This window comes from Alligator sinensis, unplaced genomic scaffold, assembly GCF_000455745.1.
Source record: "Alligator sinensis unplaced genomic scaffold, ASM45574v1 scaffold952_1, whole genome shotgun sequence".
NCBI classification, from domain to species: Eukaryota; Metazoa; Chordata; order Crocodylia; family Alligatoridae; genus Alligator; species Alligator sinensis.
Window position 1 is genome coordinate 1043478 of NW_005841999.1, and position 22851 is coordinate 1066328.

The 22851-nt window shown below is 41.5% G+C and overlaps 1 protein-coding gene across 5 annotated transcripts in view; it reads right to left on the reverse strand.

The window, feature by feature from the left end:
• The window catches only part of ADGRL4 (adhesion G protein-coupled receptor L4), a 106725-nt gene that overhangs the window by 72805 nt on the left and 11069 nt on the right, over positions 1-22851 (reverse strand). The gene's annotated exons all lie outside the window — the stretch shown is intronic.

Below are 22851 nucleotides of genomic sequence, written 5' to 3' on the forward strand. Positions count from 1 at the left end.
AGATGGAAAAGATTTTCCTTGTTGTTCCTTTTTGCTCTGCATTGCAGAGATGCATGCACCTGGCTGGAAGCAGACTGCCAGCAACAAACCTATTTCTCTTTCTTCCCCATCCACATTTACTAGTAGGGTGGCAGAAAGAGGTACTGAATTAGCATCTGGCACATATGGTACAAACTATTCAACTGGAATTGGGAACAGTTGTATGTCAGGTATGGAGAATACGATGTAAAATCATAAACTGCCACAATGAAATGTAGCAAAGAGAATCAAAACACAGAGATAAAAAGATCCTTGGATGAACAGAATGCATAGTATTTATACACATTGCCACTGAATAGAGGATTATTCAATTAACTAATAATTAAATCTTCAGTCAATGTAGTATGCTTAAAAAGGTGAGGGATGGGAGCCCAACAACCATCTCTTTGCATCAACAGATGTAAAACTGACACATCTGCCTACCTCCAAACAGGCAAATTGGCTCTTCAATATGTTTGATTTGTTCTCCTGCCAATGGCTGATCTCTTGTCAATTCAGTCTCAAACTTGGATGAGAATGAGATAATTTGATGACATATTGGTTTCTGTGTTTTATCTTTGAAATGCAAAATTATATATTTCAATGTATTTGGTAAGAATCTTTTCCCCTCCCAAAATCTTTGCAGTGATTAGATTGTGGGTTGGATTCCCATGTGGCATTAAAAAGTGTAGCTCCAATGAGCAGCAAGATATTATGCCAATTTATATCAGCTGGGGATTAGATCCATTGTTTTTCTGCATATTAACATAGAAAATATTTGAATTAACTGGGGGCTTAGCTGTCAGTCCTGTATTAAAAATATGTAATACATTGTACATGACTGCCTAAAGAAATGCCATTGAAAGAAGCCTTATATCACTACAGAAAAACAACTCAACCACCACCCAACAAATAAGAAGAAAGAACAAAAAAGATAACAGCATTTCCTGACATAACAATTAACTCCTATGAATACTTTTTAAATGACAGAAACAGTAGAGTAGTTGCTTCTTAACATGCACACTAAGTACCTTAAAGGCCACATATTCCATTTTACAAGTTACCACAGTTCCACACTTTTTACTGAAGTACAGTGTATGAAGGTTCTTAATAAATAGAGGCAAGACCATCCAGTGGTAGGGTACTAGTTTGGGACTCAGTAGTGGGTGCCTCTACACATATGATTTAATGTGCATTAGCCTATTCTAATTAGCATTACAGTGTCACTAAAAAAACCCGAACTAGTTAGATAACGCTCATTAAAACAGGCAAGTGTGCATTAAGCATCACTTAAAAACGTTGCTCTTTGGTTAATACACATTAAGACAGGCTAACACACATTTTCCTAGTACTTCACAAGATTTAATGCATATTAACTAAAGCGTGTTAATGCACGGGTAGCAGGCACAGCATTTCCTTCTTGGCCACTAGGCATTGCTGATTTAGACTGAAATCCGCAAAAGGATTTAGGTACAAGTCAGACTTTTGCAGAATTTAGAATTTAGGGATGTTTATACATGTGCCCAGGAGGGAGAGGGGGTGCTTTAATTAAAGCACCTGGAGCATCCCGTGTATCAGTATTCCCATGCTGAAAAATGGTGGTAGGGGCACTTTAACTAAAGCGCCCCTGCCTCCATTTTTCAGTGTGGGGACAATGATACACATGACGCTGGAGTCTGCTGGAGTGTGGTAATTACCTAAGTCCTAAGGAACATGCTTCATAACTCATGCCTAAGTCCTAGGAAACAAGCCTCATATTCATGACAAAATTTTCACTGTGACTTCCTAGATGCATAATGTTCTGCTTCGGCACATGCCTAGAATCCCATCAGTCTTGTTAATGATGAGCAGTTTCGTCCCTGTCTTGCACTAAGCTCCAACAGGATCTGTGAGCTAGATGCTATTCCACCTATTAGGTGGGTAAGGGGAGATAGGTACATCAGCATGATCCTATGGCACACACCTTGATTCCCTGAAAACCTGTTAATGCAAAAAGTGGTTGAGTCATCCTCCTCACTGCTATTTGTGACTCAATCTGAAGGGTGAGATGATGGTATGTTACAAAAGTAGATGCAATTAATGGATTTTGCAGAGACCTAAAAAAGGTAGAATAGAATTGCAGAGAAGTGCCAAGATGCCAGTCCCCTTAGATACCAAATAGATGGAATAAAATCTGACTCCGCATGTTTCTTAATGGAGCCCAATTCTATCAGCATGCTTCATGCCTACTGCACACCTACAGGATCAGGCCATACATATAACACAATAATAGCAGACACTTATTTAAAAAAGCACAGAAGAAGGAAGAGGCTATAGTGGTTCCTCAACATTTACAGAGTAAGCCGGTGATTAGCACACTTGCCCACGATGTGGGAAAGTGTGGTTCAATACCCTATTCTGCATGATGGATATAAAAAATTTGTATCTCACAAAGGGCAGGAGACTACCCTAACTACCCACCTACTGGCTATTCTAGAGTTGGTGCACACTTAATCCTTCCTGTTAAAACTAATTCAGTTCGCAGAAAAGTATTTAAGTTCCTTTTAGCCAGAGGGGGTGAGAAAGAAGGTAAGCCTAACTCTCTAGCCTTGTAGACAATACTTGCCTGGGGGCCTGGTCCCAGTTTCTGCTCCAAAGATTATTTATATATTTCAGTCAATGACTGAAAAAAAAAAAAAAGATTTTGCTACAGAAATAAAAGGAATAGGTCATATTTGGCTGCTTAAATACCAGGAGGCTGATTTTTAAGAGCTGCTGAGAACCTGCTGTTCCCACTGAAGTGCAAATATAGATGTAATGCTTACATTTAGACACCTGGGAATGAAAACTCTGTGCTTAAATGTATCCATCTGTATAGTAGATACATTAATGTTTACCTACCTCAAAGCAGTAAGATATAATAGCTGATTAACATGGTAAAGTGCTTTTATGTTTACCATGGCTGCCTCACACTGCCTTACTAAATACAAAGTAATGAGATATTAGTATCTATATATCTATATAGCTATATATCTTAAACATTAAGATAGTGATAGATTCTAGAACATTTCTGATACTACTTTAGGTTTTAAAATATCTTTTGCAGAACCTGATATTTCAGAACTGATAGGCAATAATTTAGCCTCCACCATTTAAACTCTGGAATTATGATTTCAAATCTGTTCCCAAATCCTTGGATCATACACTTTTATCAGCATTTTAACAAACTACCTCCTGCCCTTGCAGTGGCAGGACACAGGCAGTACCTTTGTCCCCCTGCTTTATCTGTGGGTGGTTAAAGGGTGTTTTTGATGTTTCAGTCACTATGCCAGGTAGTTATGTGTGTGGGGTGTTCCCAGAGCTTTTAAGAACAAGTTAGACAAACACTTACACAGGGACGATCCTGCTTTCAGTATGGCATGGGACTCTTGAGTCCATTCCAGTCCAACTTTTCTATGATTCTCATGTACTGTGCACGTCTACACAAGACACTAAATGGACAATAAACTAATTCTCCTGCTCATCAGCATGGCAGGCAAAAACCATGCTCAGATGCTAACATGCAATAGAATATCTACTGTGTATTTGTGTCACAAAATGGGGCACACCAGCGCTACTGCACAGTATTGCCAATTACAGCAAATTAAGTTAGTACCTGTTATTACAGGTACAAAAAACTATGTGCCAGAGCTACAGCACATCAATGAACATGTAGAGACATGCCCACTCTCTCTCTAATATTCCATTGATTCTGGAGGATGATCGAAGTTTAAAATCTCTGAAGTGTATCTAGTTTAAAATTTGCTTAGCATTATTGTCAAAGTGATTCAAGAACCAGATAAGTGGGAGCATAAACCTCAAAGTTATATTATCAGCAGCTTCCTAAGTGACTAGTCTGAATAGGCAGAAGATATTAACTGATTTGGCAGCCTGATTCCAGTGGGTGGAAGTGACAACATTTGCTTTTCTGAATGTTTGCTTGCCAATATAGGAAGTATGACTTTCTGTTACTCTCTCAAGCATATGGCAAGCAGCACAGCAAGAAACCGGAATCTCCTGTGTGAGCTAATGTTGTTTTCTTCCAAGAACTGGACTGAGATTCTTGTAGTATGGACAGAGCGTCCCCACAATTCTTTCAAGTCAGCCATCACCTAATTTCAATATAGTATTGTTTTCACAGGAAAAGTGAAAAGTGGGAAAAGCAGGTAGGTAGTAAACAGTAAAACACTGTTTAAAGCTGTCATCGTGTGACACTTCTATGAGACACCTGTGTCCACAGCCCCCTGCTCCCACAGCAGCACCCAAGCCCCAGCTGCTGCCTGCGAGAGGCAGAGGCTGCTGCAGCAGTGTGGAGCGCAGGGCCAAGCTTCCCCTCTCCTGCGGGCAGCACAGTCAGAGTGCAGCCCGTGGTGGGGCAGCTGCAGTCTGTCTGCTGTGGGCTCAGGCAGGGGCTGGGGCCAGCTCCATGCCTCTACATGCACTCCTGGGGGAAGCAGGGGGATCTGACCCTCCTAGATCTGTGCATGGGGCAGGGGCAGGGACAGGGGCAGGCTGCCCACTATGGGCTCAGGCTCCTCACCCTGCTGCCTTCCCCCAGGGCTTCTGAAGCCCAGTGGGTGGGATCTGGTGTGGCAGGGCAGAGCAGGGAAGCTCTTTGCTGCTGTGAGCTCCGTGCTGCCCTGGCAATGCACCCTCTGCCCACTCCACAGCATTGAGGCGCACAACCCCATGCCACTGCCCCTGCTGCTGCCGGCCGGGCAGGGGTGCTTCACCTGGGCAATGTGGGGCTCACAGCGGCAAGGAGCTTTCCTGCCTGGCCCTGTTCTGCCCTGCCATGCTAGGTCCTACCTGGGCTGTGGAGGCTCCAGGGGAGGGCAGCAGAGTGGGGAGCCCGCAGCAGGCCACCCACTTCTACCCCATGCACAGATTGGTGGGGCACAGGTCCCTCCTGCCACCCTGGGAGTGCACGCAGTGTCAGGGAGCTAGCCGCAGCCCCCCCCCCCAACTCTCTGGGCAAGCTGCCTGCAGCACTGTCCTGCTCCCTGCCAGGGCCCTATGACTGTGCATTCTGGCCCTGGACCCCAACTCCCAGCACTGCTGGCTGACCAGCAGCCCCACCCCCAGCCCTGCCTAACTTCCTCCCTCCCTATGGGGGCCTCAATCCGCCGCCCCCCCCCACGCAAGATTTACATGTTGGAGCTGCTCTCCAGGCTGCCTGGAGGCCATGTACACATACATGCTCATAGCACCCCTTACCTGACCACCCTCCTCCTGCCCCTTGCAGGCTGGAACTCTTGTCAGCCTGCAGAGAGCTTTTTGCAAAAGTGCAAAATCCATTTGTTTCTTTGTTTGCTTTTCTTGGGTAAAAGAGGAAATCTCCATTTTTATCCATTTTCCCGTGGGAAAGGGAAAACCCAGATCCCTGCTAATGAGTGATTCCACAATCAGACCTCCTGTCATGCATGTGTGGCATGGCAGGAGGTGCAATTGCATGGATTAAACATTAGATCCAATTGCACCTTTATCTGCATGTGTTGAGGGAGACAGAGATTAGGCGGGTGCGAACAAGTTATGTGGCCAATGCAATAAGAGACCTATACAAACAAGATATATTTAGTAAAGTCAAGTGTAAAGTGCAAATCTAAAATACAGGCAACACACAGAATGCAAGACTCCTGAAAAGCAGTGACTCTGAAAAGGGGTCACAGTGAACAAGCAACTTACCAAAAGCTCCCCCTTAAATGCTGTTGCAAAAAATAATAATGTGATCCTTGGATGTATAGCCATGGGAGCAATAAGCAGAAAGTGAGAGATATTTTAACTCTGTAAACAACAACAATGAAAATTATATTAGAATACTACACTTTTTTATTAGCCACATTTTAAATGGGATGATAAAAACTGGAGCAGGTATAAAAAAGATCTGTAGAAATTATTGAAGATCTGGAGAAAATGTTTTAGAAAACTCAACAAGATCATCTTAATAAAAAGAAGATGGAGGGGTGACATGATTTCAGTGTATATGTACTTGAATGGGGAGAATATATGAGACAGTTAAGTGCTCCTTAATCTAGGGGAGAAAGGAATAACAAGAACTAATTGCTGGAAGTTCAAGTCAGACAAAATCAAATTAGAAATAAGGTCCAAATTTTTAACAGTGATGGTGATTAATCACTTGAACAAACTGCTGAGGGAAGAGAGGAATACATTAATCCTGGTATCTTTAAATCAAGATCATGTCTCTTTCTGCAAGATATGCTTTAGCCAAACACAATTCATTGGAACCTAGGTGAAATGCAATGGCTTGTGACTTATATAGGAGGTAAGAGTAAATGATCTTAGCATGTCAAGAAAGCTGTAATATACAGCCAAGCTCTCCGATACCACCAAATTTGTACTGAGGAGAGCCCTTGTGAGCGTCACCTCACAATGCTCAAAAGGGCTTTCACTCAAGAAGGACACTTCTCCAGAGAGATGATTGCACTTTTGAAAGAGCCACTCAGATACCATGTGTAAAATTGCTCCAGTACAAAAAGAAAATCCCCATGAATCACACACCATTATTTATAACATACCATCCTTCCCTAGAACCTATACAGAAAATCCTCAAACAATTGCAACGTATACTAGAAGATACAATTCTTAAAGAGATCTTTCCAGAACCACCCTTCCTGGCTTTTAAACAAGCACCAAATCTTGCCAACCTCATCACCAGAAGCAAACTTCCTATGGCCCATAGCACACTGAATGGATCTAGACCATCCCATGACAAAAAACGTAAAACCTGCCAAGACATTTCCACCACTCCCACAATAATCACACCCCACAACAGAACCATCACCATTCCTGGATCTTACACCTGCACCTCCAGAAATGTAATATATCTTATCCAGTGCGCTAAATGCCCTGATGGAAAATATGTAGGAGAAACCAAACAACAACTGCACACCAGAATGAGTTCACACAAGAAATCTATCAAAGACAAAAATACCCAATTACCCGTGTGGGCCCATTTCTCACAGGACAACCACTCTCTCTCTAATCTCTCAGTTCTAATCCCCAAAGGGAATTTACAAAACACCTTTTGCAGATGAGCCTACGAACTTCACTTCATCAATCTACTGGATACAAAAAATCATGGACTAAAGATAGACATTAGATTTATGGAACATTATAACCTGACTAACATCTGATACCCCAGGTAACTTCTCTACAATTTGCCAGCTACATTTTATCACCAGGTCACCATTTCCCTCCCCTCATTCCTGTTTTTCACCCATTGTCTCTTGCCCTGCTGACCCTCGCTGTCACACATTTTCATTTTAACTGATCTGTATTCTTGCACTGATCTGTATACTGGCATCTGGCTTCTGTCCCATCCATGTAGAGCACAAAACAACTGCAGATGCTTCTTCTGCCTGAAGAAGGGTGTTTGTACCCAAAAGTTTGCAGCAAAGAATTTTTCCAACTATTTTGGTTGGTCTAATAAAAGATATCAGATTTACCCAAAAAGCCTTGTCTGCCTATGTCCTTCGACCAACATGGCTACAGCCAACACCCCTGATGATCTTATTGTTTATTCTGGTCTTAAAATCAGAATGAACATCAAAATGGGTTAGCAATCTTCAAAAGAAAGGAGAAAGAAAGAAATAATAATCTTGGGAATTAGCATCTGGCAAGATTACCATCAATCCCTAGTAAAATAATCAAACAAGTATTAAGGAGCAGCTGGGAAAACTTAGAGGGTAATGGAATCATGACCAATAAACAGCTTGTATTTTCAAGGAACAGATCATACCAGACAACTGGAAAAGCTTTCTTTCTTTATTTTTTGACAATTGCCAGGTTAATAGATAGAGGGAAAACAGTTGCTGTAGTTATCTGGAGTTCAGTATAGAGTTTGATATAGTGATTCAAAAATTCTTATTAGAAAAAATAATTTATGTTTTGGATAAGAACTAAGTTGTATAGATTTGAAAATGGCTGAAAAATATTATAACCCTTTGTTAACAAACAGCACTGTACTTGGTTCAGAAGAGGTGTCCAGTTGAGGTACCGCAGGAATAGGTAGTAAACCCAGTTGTTATTAATGCACTGCAAAAAGAGAGATGACCAGCCTGTGAATTAAATTCATAGCTGATACTAAATTACTAGATGTTGGTAGCACCAGTCAGGACAGAGAAATAATACAAAGGGAAGCAGGTAGATCAGTAGTAGGAAGACAACAATACAACAATATTTGCATGTAGAAATGTGTGATTTTTGTATGTCCCAAATGATATGCATGAGAATAGTTGGATAGAATTAGTGAGTCCCATTGATAATTTAGCTCCCTTATATACTAAATATTTAACCAACAACTAGAATTAATATGGCAATCATACCATGATACAGTGTCCTTCACAGAAAATCATTAAAAGCCAGCAATTTTATTTCTGTACTCCCAATACATTTTTTACACTTGGAAATGCTGGGGTTTCTTGTCGTGGCATCGTTCTACCTAGAATCTATTTAGAATATCACCCCTGTTAGGAGTGGCAGCAGATGGCTGAGTCCTGAATGTTAGTTGGAACAGAAATCGGTGACAAAGTCTTGCAATTTTTAGTAACATGTTTTACATACACTATATACAGTAGTCCTTAAACAAAGGTGAGCAAACAGGCACATAGGGAATCTCAGCACCAAAACCAACCCCCACATCTCAGGAAACAAATCTACCTGCAAAATTAATTAGCTAAGAGATTAAGATGGAGCAAATCTGTTATTTCCCCAAACTGAATCTCCCCTCACAAATCTAAGTTCTTCAAAACTGTCCATTGCTTCCTAGCTATTAAAAAACCCCAAACAGACAAACTTCTGAGACTATAATTCCCTGTAGAAAACCATTTTAATCAGGCTTTGTGCAGGGCATGATCTATTTTGCCCATAGTCTTTGCTTAACTTTTAAAATACTTGTATGGAATCCAACTACCTCATAAATCAAATATTGATCCATATTTCCTAGCTGAAGGTTTGATCTCTGATGTATTTGAGAAGATTCAGAGGAATTTGGATATTAGTACATCTACTTTACTTACACATGCACATAGAAAGAGATAGAGGGGCATTTGTCAAGAGAAAACAAAGGAATCTCTCTCCTCCACTTTGCAGACCATCCCACTTGTAAAATCAAAATAAATCAAAATAATTAATTGAATCAGACCCATGGATTTGAATGAAACTCTCCATATTCAGACAATAAGGTAGGTCTTACATGTATGCCACTTATTTGTTATTAGTATTATTACATCACAAAAAGATTAATAATGCAAACATCACGTAAGGAAAATGGTATCTCGAAGGCAGTGGTTCTCAAAAAGATGTGGAGGGGTGGCCTCTGGGAAGGTTGAGAACCACTGCTCTAGGGGGTTAAAACCAGTACAAACAGCATGGCTATAAGGGTGCTCTATATCAGTGGTTTTCAATCTTTTTTGTACCAGGACCCATTTGTAAACATTGATGCCCAGTTCCAACCCAGTAAATAGTTTAAGTAGAAAACAGCCCCCTGGCCCTACTGGTGCCCCTCACTCCTGACCTGCTGCCCTCCACCCCTATCCCCAGTCCTCCAGTGTGTGGGGTAGGGGGTGGGTGTGTGGGACAGGGTGGGGGTGCGGGGAATGGGAGGCTCCAAGCAGCACCAAGCAGGCTGGAACTCTGCCAGCCTACAAGGGAAAACCCAGTTTTCCACATTTTTTTCTTTTAAAGGAGAATCAATTTAAAGTTTGTTCATGACCCTTTCATATATTCTTGTGACCCAGTTTTGGGTTGTGACCCACGGGTTGAAAAACACTGTTCTAAATTATCCCTTGCACCAGTGATACAGAAAGGGTGGATCTACATATGCAATTAATTTAAAGCCATAAACTCTGGAGCAGGTTGAGCCAGAGTAAACTACTCCTGGGTACAGCATCTACACATGTGCCCAGGACAGCAGTAATTTGAGCTGGAATGGAGCAATTTACACCAGGGCTAGGGGCGATGGGGATCAGTGTTGGGCTCCAGGTGGTGGCATCAGAGGTGGAGGGGCTGGATAGGGCATTAGGGTGCCGGGAGTGTGGAGCCATGTGGGTAGGTGGCAGGTAGGAGTCTGGCCCCCTGCTGGTTGGGCTGAGCAGGTGCAATTTATGTCTGCAGTTATTGTCTATGGGTTGCATGCCTTTAATCATAGTTAATTAATCTGCTATAAGATAGTAATGTCCCAAACAGTCCTATCATAAGGTGGCATTAATTAGTTTACTGAAGCCTAATAGGGTCATGCGTGCAGATGGTAATGTCTTTACTCTGCAGCTAATTAGTTTACTCCACAGTTAAGTGCATGTGTAAATGCAGCCAAAGAGAATCAAAGGCCATTTCTTTCTGTATCTGTATCTACCTTTAGGTGCCCTGAGCACTGCTTCAGTATACTTGAGGATTTGGTTTGAGGCACTTAAAGTGCAGGGGATATTAAATCAATGATTTTTAAAAGAGATTAATGGTTTAGTCTTTCAGATCTGCACCATTGCCACTGTCTGGTCTCATTTGCAGAGATTTCTTAGGAGGTAAGATTACTTGCAGGCAACATTTAACTATATCAGCATTCAAATAAATATATAGTCTATTTTTTTCTTTCTTGCACTATTATCAATTTCACCAGGTAAAGCCTGGCTTCATGGCTGTTTAATGTTGCAAACTGATATTAAATTAAACATAATATTTCACCCTAAATAGTTCCCTCTGCCAAAACATGGGAAGGTCAGTGGACTGGATCCTCTAACTGGAATAAGCTAGTGTAGCTCCCAGTCAATGGCAATGATGATAAACAACTGACCTTTTAAGAGGTCTGTAGAGCAATACCATTATCTTTTGATCCCAGACACTGACATTTCTTTTCGTTCTGGAATACCTGCTAAAACCTCCCCTTGCATCTCAGTTTTCCAGAAGTTACAACCACATTTGCCAGGGAAGGTAGGTTGAGCAGGTTTCTGGTGGGAGTATAGATGACGTCTTTAAATACATCTGACAGCGTGATCATCTTGCATATTCATAATATTTTAATTCTGTCCTATATTATTTTTCCATTAAAGTAGTAGGCTCTTTTGTCCTCCATGCCAGCCACAGTGTCTAGAATTTTAAGTCTGGCTGTTGCCTTACTCTCCACATTTTCGAGTCTGTGAACACACAGCACATAGCTTGTGATTACTACTTTTAAATTGATCTGTCCCTACTATGAAAATATATTGCTTCATAAAAGTCTTTTAGAGTGAAAGTCTAAACTAGAGAGAAAAATCATTAATTTGGAAACTAATAAAGTATAGGATATGGAGTCATGCAGTCCAACTACTTGAATCAAACTGAAATCCAAATACCAGCCATCTGCAATTCAGATCCAAATTCTTTCAGTGCTGTTGGCTCGTCACTAGGTAAAGAGCATCTGTTGTCCCATTAAAGTGACTGTAAATAATTCTAACTTAAAACTCAGAGAGTGAAATGTACCCTGGTGCATTGAAGACCTGTGAAAAGTCACTTAATCCCTGCAACGTGCTTCTGGGAAAGTTCCTTAGCTAGTGTTCAGTACATATCCCCATTGAAATGAACACAGCTCTGCTAATTTATGCCATCTGAGGACACGGGCCTGTGTGAGGAGGCATGTTTCAACTACAGTTGCTGTGCAGAGAGGTCACACATCTGGCACACTGCAGCTGATTCTCTGTCCTAACCGTACATGAGCTAGAATACAAGTTGAAAACAGGCTTGGGTGCTTTTATTGATCTGGTGGCCCTAACATTATATACTTGCAACAGAGACGCCAGCATAAGGCTTTGTAGAACCATGATAGGAGAGTAGTATGTTATCTCAGTTCCACACCGCAATGAGTGCAACAAAGAAAGAAACACATTTATGGTAGAGATTCAATAAAGCATCTAAAGAAATAATTTGCAGATGAAGGGATGTCGGCCTTAACAGAGAAGGAAAATGCTTCTTGTAAAAAGGCCTGTATCAGAATCAGGATGTGACAGTACCATTTGAAAGGATGTTTTGAATGAAGATGTCAACTCATTTTCTAATAGTCAGTCCTCCATTTCTGGTTTATGAGGTTTATAACTACTAAAAAGAAAACATAAGTAACAAGGGGGGGATTAGGTATTGTTCGGCATTCTGCTGTTCAAAGAAAGAAAAAGAACCCTCCATGCAGCTAATAAAACTTCTATAATGCTTCTTTTTTCCCCATTTGCTGATGTTAAACACTGTAATAATGCCGAGTCCTTATGATTTTCTTAATCTCCTCAATAAGGAGGATATTATCTACTTATTTAATTACCGACTCTCTCGTGGCAGAGGAGCCATTATCACCAGCAGATCCAACTCATCTATGTAGTTCCTTCCCTAATTAAAGGGTCTTAGCAATTAAAAATAAATAAATCAAAAGTAAAAAACTGCTAGCAGATAATGGCACATAAGCAACATACTTCAGGGCCAGATTTTAATTGCTCAGCACCCACAACTTGGGCCATATTTTTAAAACAGCTCATTTCCCACATTGGCAACAAAATAAGAGCCAGATTTTTCTAAAATATTCAGTGCACAGCTCTTGGGAAAATCTGCCCTAGCAGTGGGTATGTGTTCTACAGCTGTTGTGGCTTGTAAAAGTCAGCTACAAATCACTGCCCCATTAGATGAAAGTTATGAGCACCACCTCAGCATATGTACAATGAAGGCTTAGCACTATGGTATTATCTTGATCATTACTGTTACAGATTCAATGGTTTACTATAATTAAAGGAGAGGATATCTTAAATGCAAAGCAGGCAAATCAAAGGCAATTATTTTTATAACAGTGCCACAGAATATAGATAACAGCTAATCTGCAGACTGCCTCGCTGAAGGGCAGGTATGTCTGCCCCTCAAATCACAATAAAGGAAAAGCAAGGCTTAGTGAGTTAACAACAAGAAACGAGGTGAGTGAGGTACCCTAAAATCCAATCTGCACAAGGTGAACACTGCAGAGCTGTTCTACTAGTATCTTCAACATCAGTATTGCTAAAACTTCAGCCTATCCTTCCTGGACAGCCCTCATGTTAAGCAACACCCAACTTGAATTAAAGGTTTGAGTGTAACACCTGAATTATAATTCAAGATAACTATACAGCTAATAAATAATGCCATAACATGATTTGAGGACAGAGAAGCCAGACCAAAGGCCTGTTGTGATTAACCCATCGACAAAAGTATTTCACCGTGTGGGCAAACTACCTGTTTACACAAGAGGACATACCAAAAGTTCAGCTAATGAATCTTTTCTTTGTACCGCACAGCTGTGTAAATATTACCTCAATATCTCCTTCTACATCCCTCAGCCCTGTCTTTATGGGCAGAGTGATACAAATTGAACTCAGCATGTCTGAGCCCACTATCATATCCTGACACCTAGACCAAAACACATTTGAACCACAGGCTCTTCCTGGAGAAATAATGATGCTGTGGGATGGATGGTTAAAAACAGACTGTGACCTCATTTTCTAAAGATGGGCTTTATTAAAAGGTTCCAGGATCTTAATCATGGAGCTGAGCTCTGTACTTACAATTAGTATACGGACGTTTTTATGACACACACTTATTATACCGTGGTAGAGGAGGAAAAGAAAAAAACCCCCAACAGTTGAGCCAGGGCTCGGCATCTTTCACAACCACCTAGCTCGTTTTCATCTTGATTAGCCTAGGTAAACATCTGTGGTGAGTTTTAGAAACTTTTCATTGAATCTACTTTCAAGTCAATATACATTTCAGGTGATTTGCTATTTCTTTTTCTCTATAGTGGTTATGGAGATAGATATTTCTCCTGTATGCACTACGTATCCCTTGCTCAATAGGACAGTGACTTTAATTCTTTTGGTGTCTCACAGCTGGTCACATTTGCTAACTGATGCTTTTACCATTGTGATGTAAATAATGGTTGGCTTTGGTGAGACACAATTCTGTCAGTATTTTAAGACCCTCAATTTCTATTCTGTACCCTTCTACACACTCTTAAGGCTGTTTTTTATCCAGTAGCCCCTCTTCTAGATCTGGACAATCCCCATCTCTTCGTGATAATGTATTTGGGGCACTTTTCCAACTTCATTGCTCCCTCCACCACCACTACTGAAGCAGAGTACTGAGAAAAGGTCACTGTGTGGGGGCTGAAGATTTTTCTTTGTTCAGAAGCTGACTTGCACAGGAGCACATCAGAGTACATTTTCCAAACAGTGTCCCCACATTAGATCCAAGCACTCAGTTTCTCTTAAAAATACAAGTAACTTTAAAGTAACTTTGTAACTATAAAGTAAAACAGTAAATGGTCAAAGAAATTCTTCTAGCACAACCCTTCTCCCTTCAAGTACATCCAAGGAAGTGAAAACTGTTAATCTGAAAAAAAACTGAAAATATGGATTGATAGGGCACACACAAGAGCTGAGGTCTATTTGCCTCTCTAGAGAACAATTTATTACCATTTACCAGTGGAGCTGGGGGAATACATGGTGGGTTGCCCTTATGTCTCTACTTCTCAAATTGACCCTCTAGCTCTGGTGAAAGTTAAAATGCAAATGCTTCCTTACCCTTACCATCTTGCATCTACACCAATAAGCCACTTCCTATGTAGGAACACCAAGATATCAAGAGGAATATGGGAACATAGCAGAGAGACTACATACTATCTTTTGGGACTCTGCTCCATACCATGGATCTTCATCAGGAGAAGTACTGGTTTCTGTGTACAAAGGAGTGAACAATTGAGTGGTGTATCTGTGCTTGGATATAACAGGAATGAACCTTCAGCTTTTATCCTTTATTTGGTGTCTTGCATGCTTCTTTTTATTGGCCAGCTCATGAATTTTTGGAGATGAAAAATATAATCTTTATACTTCTAAAGCACAACAACCTAGCTACAAATAGAGATCCAGAGACTCTGCATCAAATCAATATTAACTTATATAAACATTATCTATATGCATGCTCTCTTTCAGCATAATTTATGTAGATAGCTACCTATGTGAATGACTTTCATTATAAATAAAACATAAAAGCCAATGCATATCTTCAACAGCTATTTTTCTATATTGCAACATCATTACATGGATGCCTCTAACATAAACAAAGATTGGATTCAGCCATTTTTGAACAAATAACTATTTATTGTGAGAGGTTTTCAGCAAGTTTCATTTTCTCTTTTGAAAAACAAGATCCTTGTGTCAAGTTAACAAATGGGTAATATTAAATAATAACCAAAGTAATGGGACTACCTGCCACACTGGTTTATAGACAACTTCAGATGGTCATAGATGTATGAACGTAAACTATGCCAGAACTTCAGCTCAGAAAATAAACACAGAATTGAAAAGCCACCAAAAGAGCACTGGGGCAAGGTTGCAGCTACATATTTTATAACTGGAGCCTCTTTACCTGAAAGATGGCCTGGAGGGATCATCTCCATTCAAGGTGACCCAGCCAGAAGTCATAATTCATAAGTTCATAGTTGTTAGGGTCAGAAGGGACCTGAGCAGACCATCAAGTCCAACCCCCTGCCATGGACAGGAATGAGTGCTGGTATCAAATGACCCCAGGTAGGTGATTACCTGGCCTCCTTTTGAAGACCCCCAGGGTAGGAGCCAGCACCACTTCCCTTGGAAGCTGGTTCCAGATCCTAGCCGCCCTGACTGTGAAGTAGTGTTTCCTGATGTGTAGCCTGAACCTACTCTCAACCAACTTGTGGCCATTATTCCTAGTTACTCCGAGTAGTGCTCGGGGGAACAGGGCGTCTCCCATTTCCCGCTGGTCCCCTGCTGGTAGGTTTATAGACGGTCACCAGATCCCCTCTCAGCCTTCCCTTGTGGAGGCTGAATAGGTTCAGGCCCTGCAGCCTCTCCTTGTAGGGCCTGCCCTGCTGCCCCCTGACCATGCAAGTTGCCCTCCTCTGGACCCTCTCAGTGCTGTCCACATCCCTCCTGAATTGCGGGGCCCAGAACGGGACACAGTACTCCAACTGCGGCCTGACCAATGTTGCATAGAGGGGGAGGATCACCTCCTTGGGCCTGCTTGTGATGCCTCTGTGGATGCATGACAAGGTGCAGTTGGCCTTACTGACCACTTCCTCGCATTGGCGGCTCATGTTCATCTTGGAATCAATAATGACTCCAAGATCCCTTTCTGCCTCTGTGCTGACGAGAAGGGAGTTCCCCAGCCTGTAGGTATGCTGCTGGTTCTCCCTCCCCAGGTGCAGTACCTTGCTCTTGTCAGTATTGAACCCCTTTCTATTCTCATCTGCCCACCCCTGTAACCTGTCCAGATCTAGTTGTAGCCTGTCACTCCCTTCTAGCGTGCCCACCTCTCCCCACATCTTAGTGTCATCTGCGTATTTGAATAAGGTCCTTGTGCCATTTCTCCTCTTTGCCCCGGGCACTGCATAGAAAAAAGGACATAGCCAGGCAACATTTTCACTGTAACAGTCCTCTAGTATTTGGGGCAATTAAGTCAGTGCAGCTGCACTCCAAAGCAAGGAAACCTACACACAACAGCAGAAGGTTTAAGAGCACGGTGCTCAGCTGAACTCATGCTTATTTGGAGCCTGCAGCTAGAATTGGTCTGCGCTCCACACAGCTGTAGCTAAAGTTTTGGCCCTCAATATTTGTTCAGTGTTAATTCAACCAGAAGACTCCATTTTAAAATTATCATGAATCTCTTAACCTCAGCACTAAAGCCCAAAGTAATCACATAAGAACCTACCCATTAGACAATGAACACAGATTATTCAGCTTCCTTGTACCACAGCAAAACAGCAGCTTCCTTCCTGCCTGTGATTACAGTTTGTGATTAACTGCAGAGTTCAAGGTGAAAGAATAATATGGTTCCAAGCATGTATGGCTTCCTTTAGCCTCCATAAAACATAGTGCCAGATATTTCAATTAATGTGTACCAAGGTCACAAAATCAATTTCTTATCAGCCAAAAACACACATACTGTAAATTTTATTTTCAAACCATAATCTCTAAATTAAATCTGTGTACCTAAAAATTATACAGCGAAAAACTCAGTCCTTTGGTCCCTTCTCTCCCCCTCCTGTCAACCCAATAGCATTTTCAAAAACTTCACCTGGCTTTATGCTCTATATTTAGAATACAATGTTTGGTTAGATCCTTATCATCTTGGAGAATATCATTATTTCTTTCTATGGCAAATAGAAGCCCAAAGTGTCAATTTCCTTCTTTAAGTTCTTTAAACATACAAGGTTTGAACAGAGTTTGACATTCTGTCTGCCAGCAACTCGGTTGGCAATTTTTCACAGTCATATAGAGAAAAGTTGTGCGGCCAGCATATCATCCTGTATAAATTACACATTTCAAATGAAGCTGTGGACATCACCACCACTCCTCGCCAGTTTATGCCAGAGGAAGGGAAAAAACCCCCCCAAGAAAACCTTCTTTAGTATTAAACTAGATAAGTAATGCAATGGGGACACAGTAAATTGAGCAGACCAGTCTGGCCACACACAGAGAAACAATTTACATACTTTATGGAGACAGTAAACTATCTGCACAAACATGATATCATCCTCTATTACTTATATAATTCTTTGGAATACTACTTTAGCTAACACTTTCCTCCCCATTTTTCTCACAGCCATAAAATTCAATTGCAGTGACTTAACAGCTGCTAAACTACATTAGTGTTCAAGACCAGGTACTGGGTCTAACCATTTCAAAATGAAGGGATGCAAGGGATTCCTTTCCAAAAAAATAGAAAGGCCATGAAGCATTCAAGGAAGTGTTAATTTCTTAATGTGAGAGGTAAGAATTTCTTAGGGTGATATCTTTTATTGGACCAGCTATGTAGGTGGGTTAAGTTAGATAAGCTTTTGAATGCAAGACATTCTTTGCCAGATCTCATGATTTAATTTCTTAAATCATGCCACCACACACTAGGGAAAGCAACAGCAATTTTATATTTCTTTATATTTCTAATTAAAAAGATTACTTCGCTTTTTGCTGTAAAGAACTATTATTGTATGCAAATTCAATTGTATAAGTGGCTGTCTTTAAATATGTGTGTACATAAATACATGTATGCGTGCACATAAATATGTATAAGTTGGTGACCCTATATCTGGAATTGCATCACTTTACTTCAAACAAACGTACTAGAAAAATGTGTTCTGTTCATTATTTCTGAACCCAGGGATCACTTTTATTCTTGATGCTAGAAAGACAGGGAGTGAAATTAGATCTTTGGTAGACAGAGGAAAGCAGCTCTGAGTTTATACATTTATAGTTTCTTAAATGAATTTCCTCATATCCTCCAAACATGTAGTAATTTTAGAGCCATAAAGCAGGATGAAAAAAGATGTTTCCTTCAGAAAGGAAGTTAGCAACATTTGGCAAGGGTTAAAATGCATTTTGAATTAAACAAGTATTCATTCATAGGTAGATGATCACCATAAACATTTGGGCACATTTATGAAAAATGGAAACTACCTGTTTCCTATCATATTATCTACTCCCATTTTTTACCTATTCAGATGCTAGTAAGAGTAATTTAGAAGAGCGTGCGGAAGTGATTCGAAATGTAAGAAGCAGTTTCGTTTTTTCCTGGCCCATCCAGATGATCAATTATTATACTCTATTCATGCACAAAGCATGATTTCAAGTGGAAGAAATGTAAACAAACTCAAAGAAGGATTTTTTTTTGCTGTAGTTAGCATTAATTTTATGGGCCTGTTGTGGACCTGTTCCAAGGCTTATTAAATTCACTAGGAGTCTTATGTCTGACTTCAGTGGGTTATGTATCGGGCCCTATGTGACTTGCAGCACAAGAAAATTAGTTCAGTGAAGATTCCTACTCATATTACTCATGTGAGCAGATGCATTGATTCTGATGGGACTTTTCAGGCAGGATTTAGCAGGTTGAGGGAACAAAATGCTGTGTGTCAGAAATGGCTTGTTCCTTTGTGGCTTTAAATTAAATAAGACAATTAATACAAGGCAGTCCTAACCGTGTGTTATTAATTTGGCACTTTATTATGTTAAAGAAGCTATTCAGATTATTTTTCCAGGCTGAAGTTCTCATTTATAACTGTAATGTCCTCTTCCTTTTCACCACTCCTTATTGGGATTTAAAAGTTCCAATTACAATTTATTTTAGTGGCAACCAAGAGTACTAAGTCATACAAAACAAAGTGAAGTGTACAAGTACTCTTTTGGCCTATACTGTTAGAAAAGTAGATAGGCAAAATTAAATGGATGTTGAAAAAAATGGCAGATTTAGACTACAGTCATTCCTCCCACAATGTTTATTTTTTTCTATTTGTTTCCCAGAAATAAAATAAGTAATTCAGTGATGGAAGATGCACAAAAATCTGATCTCAAAAGTCAGAGCATCCTGACAAAGAAACCACAAGGTATGCCAGTTTCTGTAGCAGAAAGGTACACAACTAAGTGATGTGGTTGGCATCAATTTCCATCTGTCTTTGCAGGTACTGATTTACATTTGGGTAGAATGAAATGGCCTTCTGTGCAGGTCTACAGTGAGGCTCAAACACATGCTTCTGGATTCATAGCAAGAGGCCTTTAACTGCCTTGCCACCACATTTTGAAAAAGTAGATTCATTTTACACTTATTTTCAGGGGAAATTGAAGCAAAAAAAGTTAAATGACTCGCTGTAGGTTAACTAGCAGGATAGTGGCAGAGTGCAGCATACAGCTCAAATGACTGACTCAATACCCACATATTACACTATAAAAGGACAGGAAATCTGTTTCCTTTAAAGCAGTGGTGTTCAACTTTTTTTCCTGGTGGGCTAGATGGGCAGTGGACCCAATCTGACACATGAGGTGGGTGAAGCGGGGTCACATGTAACTGTGCAGAGGAAGGTCAGGAGGCAGCCTGGCCCTGATCCAGCTATGTGGGGGATGGGAGCTTGGTCTAGCCCCATCCAGCCTGTGGTGGGGAGGGTGTGTGGCCCAGCTGTAACCTGGCCAGGAGGGAGGGAAGGGGGCATGGTCCATCCCATGGAGGTGGGGAAGGAGGCATGGCCCAGCCCCAAACCAATAGTACAGGGGATGGGGCATGGCCTGGGCCCAGTCTGTTCTGGCAGAGGAAAGGGGGTATGGCCCAGACCAGTGGTGGGGAGAGAGTGGGGCATGAGCCAGCCCTGAGCCTGTGCAGGGGCAAGGTCATGGCCCAGCCCTAACCTGGCTGTGCAGAGGGAAAGGGTCGTTGCCTGGCTCTGGTGGTGGATTAAGATTTACTGGGCAAACAGAAAATTGGAGGCCTCCCACCAGGCAAGGGCAGGTTCCCTCTGTGCCTATCAGGGGGCTGCAGCTGGGCCCACCCAACCTCCTTGGCAAGTCTGGGGCAAGCCAGAGGGTGCAAGTGCCACTCAGGTAAAGGCTGCCCTGACCCGGCCTGGCACCAGTCCCCCAGTGCTGTGGGGATATGCCAGAGTGCCTGCCTGGGCCATGCTGCTCCTGGTGCCCCAGGGGTCCCTTGATTAGCAGGGGCCCCTGGGCCCAGGCCTTGTGGGCCCACGTGTTAATCCGCCCCTTTCTGGCTGATATGGGAATGCAGGGGAAAGGTTGTGGCCCAGCTCCAACTCACTGGTTGGGGCTTGGGATTTTGGCAGCAGGGAGGGCCACTACTCCCCCACCACCAAATTTTCCAACCCTTGACAAGCCCTGCCATCCAGATTCCAAGGCTCCATAGGCTGAAGTTTGAGCACCCCTGCTTTAAAGAATCCAGAAAGAATCCTTCTGGATTCTGTAAAGCAAGCCCTGATTCTTTCTGGATTCTTTCTTATGTAGCTTACTACAAAGAACCTTAATTTTGTTGGTTTTCTTAAAAGAACTTCACTCACTGAGCTTGATGACACACTAAAGGAAATTTTAAGATCCAGATCAGCATCTTTGTTGGCATCCCAAGTCTGGGTATGCACATACCAATGTTCCTTTGCTTCCTTGTCAGCTCTATTCCTGTGAGACAGCACAAGATTAAAATTAATGAAAATCCCTGGGCACAGCATCCTGTCAGCTCTTAAGAAAGGAGCCAGCAAAAAAGTGGAGGCACAGTGAAATGTGACTGCTTGGTATACTTCTAATGCTTCCAGCCAATCAGCCCCAAATATTAACATTAATTCCAGTGATATTTTGCAGAGGCGATATTTTTTTTTCCCCATGTGGACTCAAATGCAACCCCCCCCCCCATTAAAATAAAATAAAGAAGCAAAACAAAGAAACAAAAATATGTTTACAAAACAGAAGGAACAACAAAATCATCAAACAAAAATTATGTTTTATGGAAATCATATTTTGCAGTTTGAACTGTCATAAGGTCATTTTAAATAATATAAAATGAAATTAGACAATTAGAATGTATAGACCTTTTAGATGTAAAGACAGCTACTTCTATCAAAGACATCAAAACACATTACAAGTTCCGGGCTAGGGACAGACATTCAAAAACCTGAGCCTGAATTGATTCAATCTTTGCAGGTTAGTTTAACCTGGTTAGGCTAAACCAGTTTGTAACTGTAAAGACATCCCCCCTGGACTGAGAAAATGCAGCCACATGCCTGCAGTGGCTCAGGCTAGAAGCTGGGGGGTGTCAGAGCAGCCCTTCCTTTCCTTCCATAGTGCTGAGCTGAGCGGGGGCATGGCCAGGCCCGGACAGGATGCTCTGATTAGGGAGGGGTCCCCCCCAATAACAGAGCATTTATCAGCTCTGTTATCAGTATTTAACACCTCATCAGAAAACAAATCCCCTCTCATTAGCAAGGAATGAATGGAGGGACATTACCAGCTACCTGTTGATGAGCTCCAAAAAGCCCTAAAGACACTGTTCAGTCTGCCTTACACAGACACCTCTCAGCATTAGCTAGCATACCACATGCTGGCTACAGTCAGTCAGTGCTGTGGAGGGAGGGATCTCTGACTGAGCTGCAAGCAGCAAGGTTGTGGGGGAGACAGACACTCTGTGCCTGCAAGTCTCTTCTGGAGCTCCAGCAAGGGAGCAGAGGGGAGGGGTCAGCCCTTCTGTGGAGCAGAGAACCCTGCTCAGCCTGGAGAGCATGCCGGGATGCTGGGGGAGTCTGGTTTAACTTAAACCAGCAAAGGGTCTGGGACAGACATTGCATAAACTGGTTTGACCCAAATCAGTTAAGTTTGAAATATTACATTCAGCCAGGTTTATCTGAGACCGGTTCCAGCCATTTTCAAACTGATTTATGTGCACTGAATGTCCGTTCTGTTACAGGTTTAAACCAGTTTCTGATCACTTACCCCAGTTTATGTGTAATGTCTGTCCCTAGCCTGGCTGGGCAGAAAACAAGTTTTCCTTACCCTGTGAGAATTGTCAAGAGCTTGAACATTTTTTTCTATCCTAAATCAGGATGAAAATACAAAAACTCAAAATGTTTATGAACCAAAAAGGACAAAAAAAGAAACAGAAAGAAAAAAAATTCAGAAAAACTGAAAGAATAAACACTGTTTCAATAATTTTGAAACACATGAATTTGACTTTGACCTTTGCATTTTTACTGTATTCATAATGTTTAAGTGAAAATTTTTTAGAATTTTTTTGTTTAGAAAATGACAAAACAGGATGGTTTAACATTTTTTAAATGTTTAAAACTTCATTCAGCTAGTCCGTTGATCAGCTAGTCCTTTGGTCCTCCAGACCAACCTTCCAGAAGGTGTCTGCATAACTATTCAAGCAAATTGTGTCATACGCCTCTCAATTATAGGCCGAGACCTTGATACTCTAAACTCTCTAATAGTCCTTGCCCATCGGCCTCAGAACTGCTCACATGAGGAA